Source organism: Bubalus kerabau, chromosome 14, assembly GCF_029407905.1.
Source record: "Bubalus kerabau isolate K-KA32 ecotype Philippines breed swamp buffalo chromosome 14, PCC_UOA_SB_1v2, whole genome shotgun sequence".
Classification (NCBI taxonomy): Eukaryota; Metazoa; Chordata; class Mammalia; order Artiodactyla; family Bovidae; genus Bubalus; species Bubalus kerabau.
Genome location: NC_073637.1, coordinates 56046226 through 56058500, shown reverse-complemented (window position 1 = coordinate 56058500; position 12275 = coordinate 56046226).

Here is a 12275-nt window from a genome sequence, read left to right as displayed (position 1 = left end):
CTGGAGAATCCCATGGACGGAGGAGCCTGGGGGTCTATAGTCCACGGGGTCGCAAAGAGTTGGACATGACTGAGCGACTTCACTTACTCACTCACTCAACCTCTACTATGAGAAATATCAATAACCTCAGATATGCAGATGACACCACCCTTATGGCAGAAAGTGAAGAGGAACTAAAAAGCCTCTTGATGAAGGTGAAAAAAAAGTGTGAAAAAGTTGGCTTAAAGCTCAACATTCAGAAAACCAAGATCATGGCATCTGGTCCCATCACTTCATGGAAAATATTGGGGAAAGAGTGGGAACAGTGGCAGACTTTATTTTGCTGGGCTCCAAAATCACTATCGATGGTGACTGAAGCCATGAATTTAAAAGACGCTTACTCCTTGGAAGGAAAGTTATGACCAACCTAGATAGCATATTGAAAAGCAGAGACATTACTTTGCCAACGAAGGTCTGTCTGGTCAAGGCTATGGTTTTTCCAGTGGTCATGTGTGGATGTGAGAGTTGGACTGTGAAGAAAGCTGAGTGCTGAAGAATTGATGCTTTTGAACTGTGGTGTTGGAGAAGACTTTTGAGAGCCCCTTGGACTGCAAGGAGATCCAACCAGTCCATTCTGAAGGAGATCGGTCCTTGGTGTTCTTTGGAAAGAATTATGCTAAAGCTGAAACTCCAGTACTTTAGCCACCTCATGCGAAGAGTTGACTCATTGGAAAAGACTCTGATGCTGGGAAGGATTGGGGGCAGGAGGAGAAGGGGACGACAGAGGATGAGATGGCTTGGATGGCATCACTGACTCGATGGATGTGAGTCTGAGTGAACTCCGGGAGTTGGTGTTGGACAGGGAGGCCTGGTGTGCTGCGATTCGTGGGGTCGCAAAGAGTGGGACACGACTGAGCTACTGAACTGAACTGAACTGACTGAACCTCTACTGAAACTGGAGAAATAGTTAAGGGCTTATATTTATGCCAGAAATAAAGGCTCTAAATTTTTCATAAATGTGAGATTACAAGAAGAAATTTCCATTAATAGTTGGTTCATTAAAAATGCTATTGAATAATCTAAAAAACTGTGGTAAATGATCCCCCAGTATTCTCCTTTGCTTCTCTGATGGCTCAGTGGTAAAGAATTCACCTGTCAATACCTGCCAATGCAGGGGAGGAGGGTTTGATCCCTCTGTTAGCCAGATCCCCAGGAGAAGGAAATGGCAACCCACCCAGGATTTTTGCCTGGAAAATCCCAAGGACAGAGGAGCCTGTCAGGCTACAGTACATGGGGTCCCAAAGAGTTAGACATTACTTAGCAACTAAACAACAACAATCTTCCTTCAGACAAATCCATCAAGAGAATGATGTATTTTGATATTGAATGAAGGAAATGTCAGCAGACACACATAAACATTTCTTAGAGGCCTCCTTCTCTAGGAGGACATTTCATTTGCAAGAGATTATTTCTTAGAAGTCAGTTTATTCCTTCTAACAGAGTTGAAGACCTTCCTTTCCATTCCAAGCAGTAGGATTCCAAGTACCTAAATTCGAAAAGTTAAAGCTATCTTTCCATGTTCATTTGATCACACATATTCAGACTTTTTAAAATTGAAATATACTTGGCATATAACATTGTTTAACTACAACAGCACTTAATAAGTTGAATAGTGTTCCTAAAACTTCATGTCCACTTAGGACCTCAGATTATGACCTAATTTAAAAACAGAATCTTTGTTAATCTTAAGATTAAGTCATACTGGATTAAGCTGTGCCCTAAATACAATGACTATTGTCATTCTAAGAGAAGGAAAGAATATACACAGAAGAGAATACCATGTGAAGATGAAGATGGAGATTGAATTGATGTGTCTATGTATCAAAGAATACCAAAGACCGATGGAAGCAAAAACTTGGCAAAGCAAGAAAGAATTCTTCTCTAAAGCCTTCACAGGAGCATGATCTTTCTAACACTTTAGTTTCAGATTTTGAATCTCCCAAACTGTGAGAAAATTAATTTCTGTTGTTTGAAGCCACTCAGTTTGTGGTTACCTTTTTATAACAGACCCCAAATACCAATACAACAAATTACACCCAACTATGGTTTATTGACATATGACAAAAGCACACCAGTCTAACTACTGCTTCTATATTTTGCATATAGAATTTAAAGAATCATTCATTCAACTTAAAAAAGAAACACGTTTTTATATTTGCAAGAAACTAAAACTTATTTCACTATAATCTTTCCAAAATGTACTGTAAATGCAAAATTTTATAACAAAAAAATAAATATTTGGGTTTGAGTAAGATAAACAGTTCAGTTCAGTTGCTCAGTCATGTCCGACTCTTTGCCACCCCATGAATCGCAGCACGCCAGGCCTCCCTGTCCATCACCAACTCCCAGAGTTCACTCAGACTCACGTCCATCGAGTCAGTGATGCCATCCAGCCATCTCATCCTCTGTCGTCCCCTTCTCCTCCTGCCCCCAATCCTTCCCAGCATCAGAGTCTTTTCCAATGACTCAACTCTTTGCATGAGGTGGCCAAAGTACTGGAGTTTCAGCTTCAGCATCATTCCTTCCAAAGAAATCCCAGGGCTGATCTCCTTTAGAATGGACTGGTTGGATCTCCTTGCAGTCCAAGAGACTCTCAAGAGTCTTCTCCAACACCACAGTTCAAAAGCATCAATTCTTTGGCGCTCAGCTTTCTTCACAGTCCAACTCTCACATTCATACATGACCACTGGAAAAACCATAGCCCTGACTAGATGGATCTTTGTTGGCAAAGTAATGTCTCTACTTTTCAATATGCTATCTAAAACATATAGAATAATATAAAATCTCAACAACACACATAATACTAATAGAATGCAATATAATAAAGTTGAGGCACAAGAAGTGAACTGCTTGGTAAAATTTACATAATTAACTAGTGACAGTGCTCACTTATTTCACTGGTTTGACAATAAATATGCTGTGAGTATTTTAGCTGTAATAAGCATGCTGTATTTTCAATTTAATGTATATGCATTTCTATAACTTTCCTTGCAGGTGAATATTCATGAAAATGTGCCAGATGCAAACAATACATCTTTAAATATACATTTTAGTTAAGCTGCTTGAAGTTTTTACAAATTGTAAGAATGTTTATGACTCACTAGGCTTCTAATACAGTGTGTGGAACAATTAAATGATATACAATACATAATCATATAAACACAAAAGTGTTCAAATGGTACTGATTTTTGATTACTAATTGAAGTGTGCTCCTGATTTAATACTTTACATGAACATCTTAAAAGAATGTTCAATTATTAGCATAAACTGAAAAGAAAATTTATTTCATCATGTAAATTTAAACTACAAAACCTTCTAAAAATTAGACCTAAAATAATATTTCTTTTCTTAAAGTGTATTTTGTACTATGGAGAGACACATATATATAATACTTGATGATATACATACATTGGATGAAAAAAATAAAACTAAGCCATGATAGCATATGCCTTTGTTCTTATCTTACAAATGCTTTAAAAATGATTTAAACTATTTTAAAAAATGATTAAACTATTTTCTAATCCTAAGAACTGTTTTTCAACTTTAATTTTATTGGGTATAGCTGATTTACAAAGATGTGTAGGTTTCAGATATTCAGCAAGGTGATACAGTTATACATATACATATATTCATCATTTTTTAGATTCTTCTCTCATATAGGCTATCCCAGAATATTGAGTAGAGTTCCTTGTGCTTTACAGTAGGTCCTTGTGAGTTTCATGAGGATAATTTCCTTATAATTTGCATTAAAAATCCCATTTTATTTTGCTTAGTAAAAGAACTACAGCACTTGAAAAATTACTTCTTTTAGTAAAGTTTATCAACTAGACTTACGAGCCTTTCAAAGAAGACCTTAATGCTCTATAGATTTAGAAACATTTAAGGAATGATTTAATAGTAATAATGTATTGAATAAGATAATCATTTTAATGTCTGCCAACAATATAAACACATTATAAGTCATTATGTTTAAAAACTCTAGAATTCTCTGAATATATATAATATCTACCTTTTTAGTGTTCATATAATTATTACTATTTCAAGATTTCTGTGATTTTTGTTCTAAAGTAAACTTTTGAAAATATTAATAAGTAGTGACTTCAAAATATAGGATAAGTATAACTTCCTTTTTATTTAGCATACAAATTCATAATTACTGATTTACTCATGTTTCAAAGTTTCAGATAAATATATCTTTAGAGTCTTAATTTTGTGAAATGTTTATTGAATTCAGGAAATTTGTTTTGAATAATGGCAAATGGTAAAAATGGTTAAAATCTCATTTTATTTTTCCCATTGGGTCACTTTTATGTGAATATCAATTATAGGATCTAGCTATGAAATTGAGCATGCAGTACAACAAGTACATGATCATTTGTTTTGATCAACATACATTTTGTTATCATTATTAATCTTTTATTAAAGAAGACAGAAGGTATATGTAACTAAAAGCAAGATTATTCTTGACCTTCAAGGATGACCAACTTAATTTGAAGAAATTACCCTTTAGTGACCTTTAGATGAACAGAAATATTTTTTAATACTGAATTTCTCAGACACAGAAGCAAGATTGAAAATAAAAAAGCAAAATTGCAGTCTATTTAAATGAATTAAATGGAAAGTACAATTTAACATATATTATCTTAACTGGATTTAAATTTTTTTAAATAAAAATTAAGTGACTCTATTTAGCAAAAAGCAAACTCTTTAAGGGAAATATCTAAATATGAATAAATGGTTGGGACACCTACACTAAAAAGACAGATATTTATTGTCTGTACTGCACATGTTGGTAATCTATTTATAGATTTATTTTTTCCTTGGATTATCATGTTCCCTTGGAAGTCAATAAAATCATTAATCTCCATCCTAATGATAAAATAGGAATAAATTGCTTCAAAAAATTGTGCTCTTGCAAAAATGTACTCAGTTGTGTCCTACCTGGCAACCCTATGAACTTTAGCCCATCAGGCTTCTCTATCCATGGAATTTTCCAGGCAAGAATACTGGAGTACGTTGCTGTTTCCTTCTCCAGGGGATCTGCTGGACCAAGGGATCAAACCCAAGTATCCTGCATTGGCAGGTGAATTACCAGTGAGCCACCTGGGAAGCCCAATTGTGCAGCTATAGAAATGCTTTAATATTTTAGGGAGAACAATGGTTTCTGATACTTAATGTTATTTTTAACAGAAAATTTATCAATAATCTATTTTGTTTATGTTACTTTTCTTATGATTAGCATGTATATTTCAAGTGTGGTCCAAGTATGAATTTCATTTTATTAAAGCTGGAAAAATAATGTTGTAATCATTAAAAGTTAAACATTTATCAAGAATAAATAGAGACCGGAGGAGTTTTTACTGAGCTTTGTAGATTGTATGAAAGTTTGACATTACTCACATTACCAAAAAAAAAAAAAAGAAAAAGAAAAACTACAGGTCAAATATCACATCAACCCATAAATTCAGGATGTATAAGAATAAGCTGGAAAAGAGTTCTGTAATTCAATACAAAATGTCGTGATATTTTCAAATTGTAGAAAATGACCTCTGACAGAAACTGTTCGACAAATTGTGACAAGATGAGCATGTCCTGCTGGTCACACTGCTTTTGAAGCCTCTGCTATCATTCCAGACAGTACATTTGCAGTACTGCCTCTTTACCTTTCAGTCAGCAAATTCAATCCGTTTGCTGAAACGGAATAACCTTTTATCTCTCAGAGTATTTCTTATCATTCTCTTCAGATTTCCCACCAATTGTGAGTCTATGTTGGGAAATTAGAACTTTGTTTTCTCAGTATTGATGAGTCAATTGCCTTATAATGACTTCTAAAATGCCATTTTCAAGAAGTTATTTACTATTCAAAACAATTTAGTGGCACTTTGGGAGGTGTTTGGCAAAAGCAGCAAGAAAATACAGCCAAGATCTAAATGAAATAATCTTCCCTTTTCAGTTGACTACTGAAATTCAAGTATAGATAACATACAAAATTATTTGCACTTTTATAGATATTTTTCCATAATCTCTTCATTCATTTTATTTTATTTTTCATTTTTTGACAGCTTAAAAAAAACTTTATTGAAACATAGTTGATTTACAAAGTTGTGTTACTTTCAGGGATATATATATATATATATATATATTCTCTTTATTTTTTTATTTTATATATATATATATATATTAGATCTGCTTTCCTTTTTTTTGTTTATTTTATTTTTAACTTTACAATATTTTATTGGTTTTGCCATATATCAACATGAATCCGCCACAGGTATACACGTGTTCCCCATCCCAAACCCTCCTCCCTCCTCCCTCCCCGTACCATCCCTCTGGGTCGTCCCAGTGCACCAGCCCCAAGCATCCAGTATTGTGCATCAAACCTGGACTGGCGACTCGTTTCATATATGAAAAAATACCAAGAAGACAATGTTAGAATTATGTGACCAAGATTTTAAACCAGCATTGGTAAAAGTAGTTCGCTTCTGAAAATGACTGAAATAAAAAAATTATAAAGATTCAGCAAAGAAATACACCGAGATATCTTAGCTAATTCATAAAACAAATGAAGAAGCAAGCAGAAACAACAACAAATAATCCTTAAAGCGTAGGGGAAGGGATCAGTATCCAGAGTTGCGACAGTCTGTTATGCAATAGGTCCACTTCTCAAATCAGTTTTCCACACTTCAATGATTGTAACATAGTTACCTGGGTACAATATATACCTGATATTTTCATCACACCTAATCTTATCTGTCACTACTCTTTCTTAAAATAGTAAAGAAAAATTAATTATGTCTACTATTATGTTTTGTTTCGTGTTTACTGGATGCAAGATATATACTAAATATTGTATAACTAGATCAAATGTCTGCTTTTGGACTTAAAATATGCAAATAGAAAACAAAATATAGAAAATCAGAGTAATGTACTGAACAAGAGAGAGAGATATGAAACAAACAATGCTTTCTTATTGGTTTGTTTCTCTTGTTTTGGGAGCAGATTGTGATACTTTCCAGAAAAGACAATAATAGGAAGATAATGATTATCTTCAGGGAGCAAAAAAAAAAAAGTTATTTCTTAGCATATTTAGGAAATTTCTTATACTAGAAGAAGAAAGTAAGTGGATGTTAAAGCAATGTGTATGAAATGAAAGTAACCAGTAACTATGTGTGATAATAGAAAGAGTAAAGTAGAGTTTGGCAATCTTGAATTTGAAACCTAGTGTTTTTGTGTACTGACAATTTTAACTATATAAAAATTTTAATGCCTGACTTTTTTTTTAACCAATGAAAATTCATTTTTTGAGTAAGACCCCAATGATATATTTGTCCTGTTATATTAGATCAGACAACATGAGGATATCTGCATCAATAAATATTTTGCATGAAAAAATGAAATCAGTATACCATAATTTTCCCAACTTGTAAATTTCTCCCAATGTGAAAACAAATATATCAGTTTCAATTTTGCCTTGCCTTTATCTTCGGTTCACTTTGCCAACAGGAAGCCATTATCCTACAACACAAACTAGAAAAACACAATCTTTCTTTTTAATTTTTCTTTGCCCTGTCAGAAGTTCATAAATAAAATACTACATTTCTTGAGCTAGGGTAAATTCTTCACAAATAAACACAACCAGAAGCCAAAATATAAAACAATTGCTAAAGGAAATGAGCTGCTTCTATATATCAAGAATCAATTTAATATTTTTTAACTCATTTTGGAAACACTCTTTTTGAGAAAGGCAATAATAAAAGAATCGTTGTCTTGGGCTGCCATCGTAATATCTTTTGTGTCAGCAGAAATTTCCATCACCTAAACTGTCGAACTGCCAAAAATTTTCAGCTTTGCATATGAGCAGAATTAATCTTGGGAATTGATAGGAAAAATGTAAGATTACATTTTGAGGATAACTATTTGTGTCTACACTTAAACCTTATGCAATATGAAGTACTTTATGGCTCTAAACTTTAATGAATAAATATATGTAGAATGATTATTTTAACAATATTAAATAACTTTACCTTATACAGAGACTATATGAAAATATAAATGACATTCTTTTTGAGAGTAGCTTAATTATTTAGGAATACTCCAAAACTTCCTCTGGTACATAATCAAATCTTGATTTGCCCAAAATTTAATATTTACTTTCATAAAGAGTTGAACCTCTAATGCTTATATTCTATTTTAAACCATTCTTCAATTTAAGGTTGTAATTCACCTACCTTCAGTTCATTAAGAGGTTTTAAAATTTGTGTTTGCTTGTCTTCATCAAATAATAACTCATGACTAAACCTATATATTATTCAGATATGAAAGTGAGTGAATTATCAAGTATAAACACTGATAAATGAATAGATTAAATATTAACTGAAGTGAAATCAATATTAATGAAAATGTAAGTCTTATATTAATCATAAATAATACAATTGCCATCATTTTATTCTTCAATTATATTGAGAAATTTTATTATTTAGAGATCATACTTGTATTCCTAAATCTGAAAAGGAGGAACAGATATAATAATTATTGACTATTATTAAATCATAAAACATTTTCAATTATCATTAAATGAAAAAAATTAGTATCACTTGTTATGGTTCCTATTCTTTAACATATTCATTGTAAACATTGAGAGAAATGAAAAAGCACACTATGTATATAGTGTCATTATTGTTTGTTCTGATTTAGTGTTTCAGTGAATCAGTTATATCATTAGGTTGTGAATACTGAATAACTGCAGTGTAAGCAGAAACTACTCCAATTTTCAAAATTGAATTTGGTTTCTTAGGTTGATGTCATACAGCCAACAAATGTCAGAATCAGGATTTGAAGTCAAGTCTACGAGAACAGGTATCTTTAAATCCTCTCTGGTTTTAGAAAAGGCAGAGGAACCAGAGATCAAATTGCCAACATCCGCTGGATCATGGAAAAAGCAAGAGAGTTCCAGAAAAACATCTATTTCTGCTTTATTGACTATGCCAAAGCCTTTGACCGTATGGATCACAATAAACTGTGGGAAATTCTGAAAGAGATGGGAATACCAGACCACCTGACCTGCCTCTTGAGAAATCTGTATGCAGGTCAGGAAGCAACAGTTAGAACTGGACATGGAACAACAGACTGGTTCCAAATAGGAAAAGGAGTACGTCAAGGCTGTATATTGTCACCCTGCTTATTTAACGTATATGCAGAGTACATCATGAGAAACGCTGGATTGGAAGAAACACAGCTGGAATCAAGATTGCTGGGAGAAATATCAATAACCTCAGATATGCAGATGACACCACCCTTATGGCAGAAAGTGAAGAGGAACTCAAAAGCCTCTTGATGAAGGTGAAAGTGGAGAGAGAAAAAGTTGGCTTAAATCTCAACATTCAGAAAACTAAGGTCATGGCATCTGATCCCATCACTTCATGGCAAATAGATAGGGAAACAGTAGAAACAGTGTCAGACTTTCTTTTTTTGGGCTCTAAAATCTCTGCAAATGGTGACTGCAGCCATGAAATTAAAAACGCTTACTCCTTGGAAGGAAAGTTATGACCAACCTAGATAGCATTTTCAAAAGCAGAGACATTACTTTGCCAACAAAGGTCTGTCTAGTCAAGGCTATGGTTTTTCCTGTGGTCATGTATGGATGTGAGAGTTGGACTGTGAAGAAGGCTGAGCGCCGAAGAATAGATGCTTTTGAACTGTGGTGTTGGAGAAGACTCTTGAGAGTCCCTGGGACTGCAAGGAGATCCAACCAGTCCATTCTGAAGGAGATCAGCCCTGGGATTTCTTTGGAAGGAATGATGCTAAAGCTGAAACTCCAGAACTTGGCCACCTTATGCGAAGAGTTGACTCCTTGGAAAAGACTCTGATGCTGGGAGGGATTGGGGGCAGGAGGAGAAGGGGACGACAGAGGATGAGATGGCTGGATGGCATCACTGACTTGATGGATGTGAGTCTGAGTGAACTCCGGGAGTTGGTGATGGACAGGGAGGCCTGGTGTGCTGCGATTCATGGGGTCGCGAAGAGTCAGACACAACTGAGTGACTGAACTGAACTGAACTGAACATCTATATATTTTTTCCCTCCTGATAGTATAATATCTTTGAATCTTTCTTTCTGTGTCTTAAAAAAGTGAAGATAGGAATGAATTAAAATAGGAGAGAGAATGCTCTCTGTATTCATGACTGGCTCTATCACTTGGCACACAGTTTCTGAAAAATCAAATGTGCTCCACCTACTTAAAATAGTGTTTAGACCTCACTATGATGTCACTCACTCCTTCAGGTTTTGCTTAAATGTCACTTTTTGATTGAGTATAAAGAAGGGAGAAGCAGAAATCAAAAATGAACAAATGTATTTTCTTATACCAAATTATTTTCTACAAAATAAACATCATATGAAATGTTTAAGCTAGTGGTTTTTGAAGTTCATCCTAGAAAGCTTAAAGTGTTTCTTGAGATGAGGCAGTCTGAAAATCAAACTATTTTTTGTAAAAATATTAAGACAATATTTGACTTTAATGTGATGAAGCTATTACTCTGACAGTTGGTGGAAGATGTGTACTCTTCAGGGGTTCCTTTGTTAGAATTTTCTAAGGTAGCAATTTTAGGATATAAATATATACATTTTCAGATATTAATGTATTTATTACTCAGTACTCCTGATGTACTCTTAATAGCAATCTTCACTTATTTGTGTTATAATTCTGTAATCTCATTTTTATCCAGAGTATCGATATTTTGATTCATCACAGTTTTCCTTTAATCCATGTGGAAGTTGTTATTGTTGTTTAGTCATGTCTGACTCTTTGAGACTTCATGGACTGTAGCATGCAGGGCTCCTTTGTCCTCCACTATCTCCTGGAGTTTGCACAGATTCACATCCATTGAGTCAGTGGAGTTATCTAATCATTTCATCCTCTGCCTCCCCCTTTTCCTATTGCTTTCAATCTTTCACAGAAACAGGGTATTTTCCCATGTCAGCTCATCACATCAAGTGGTCAAAGCACTGATGCTGAAGCTTCAGCTTCAGCATCAGTTCTTCCAATGAATATTCAGTGTTGATTTCCTTTAGGATTGACTGGTGTGATCTCCTTGCAGTCCAAGGGACTCTCAGGAGTTTTCTACAGCACTGTAATTCAAAAATATCAATTCTTCAGTGCTTCTTTATGGCCCAACTCTCACATCCTAAAATGACTGCTGGGAAAATAATAGCTCTGACTACACAGACCTTTTGTCAGCAAAGGGTTGTCTCTGATAGCTTTCCTTTCAAGGAGCAAGTGTCTTTTAATTTCATGGCTGCAGTCACTGTTCACAGTGATTTTGGAGCGCAAGAAAATAAAATCTGTCACTGCTTGCACTATTCTTTTGCCACGAAGTTATGGGAGCAGTTGCCATGATCTTAGTTTTTTCATATTGAGTTTCAAGCCAGCTTTTCACTCTCCTCATTCAGTTTCATCAAGAGGCTCTTTAGTTCCTCTACACGTTTCTCAGATTTTTCAGAGTAAAATTTAGATCCATCAAAACAGAAGTACCATTTTAAGTATCACAGTTGTGAACTGGGTGATGATATCTATTGCTTCTGACATAAAAGCTTGGTTAATTTGCATCTGCAAGAGATCTAATTTTTATTGACTCTGCTCTTCAGACAACCTTGATGCAAAGTGTGATATTATAATCATTATTTTGAGACAAAGAAAATAATAAAAATAAAAATGTCTAAGCAATGGCAACTACATAGTAGAATAGAATATATACTTTCTTCTTAGTATACAAATATATATAATTTAGCAACCAGTTACACATAAGAGGGAGGTGACTGAGATTTTGGGCACAGTATGTGTCTTACAGTTAAAATGAAGATAGATGGTTCCATAACTAATCTATGATATATGTGTATACATATGTATATACACACATACATATTATGCATTATACATATATGCATGCATGTATAATATATGTATATTATATATTAACATATCATACATATTATATATAGATGTATTTCTGGGTTTCTGTTTTAAAGATACTACTTTACTTTAAAACTGCAGTTGATAAATCATTAAATATTTTGGAATTTTATAAAATATCATACATTAGGTAAATTGTTTGATAATTTGAAAGTTTATTATATGATAATCAAAGGTGATCAAATTATTGCTGCCTGCTGCCAAGTCGCTTCAGTCGTGTCCGACTCTGTGTGACCACATAGACGGCAGCCCACCAGGCTCTCTTGTC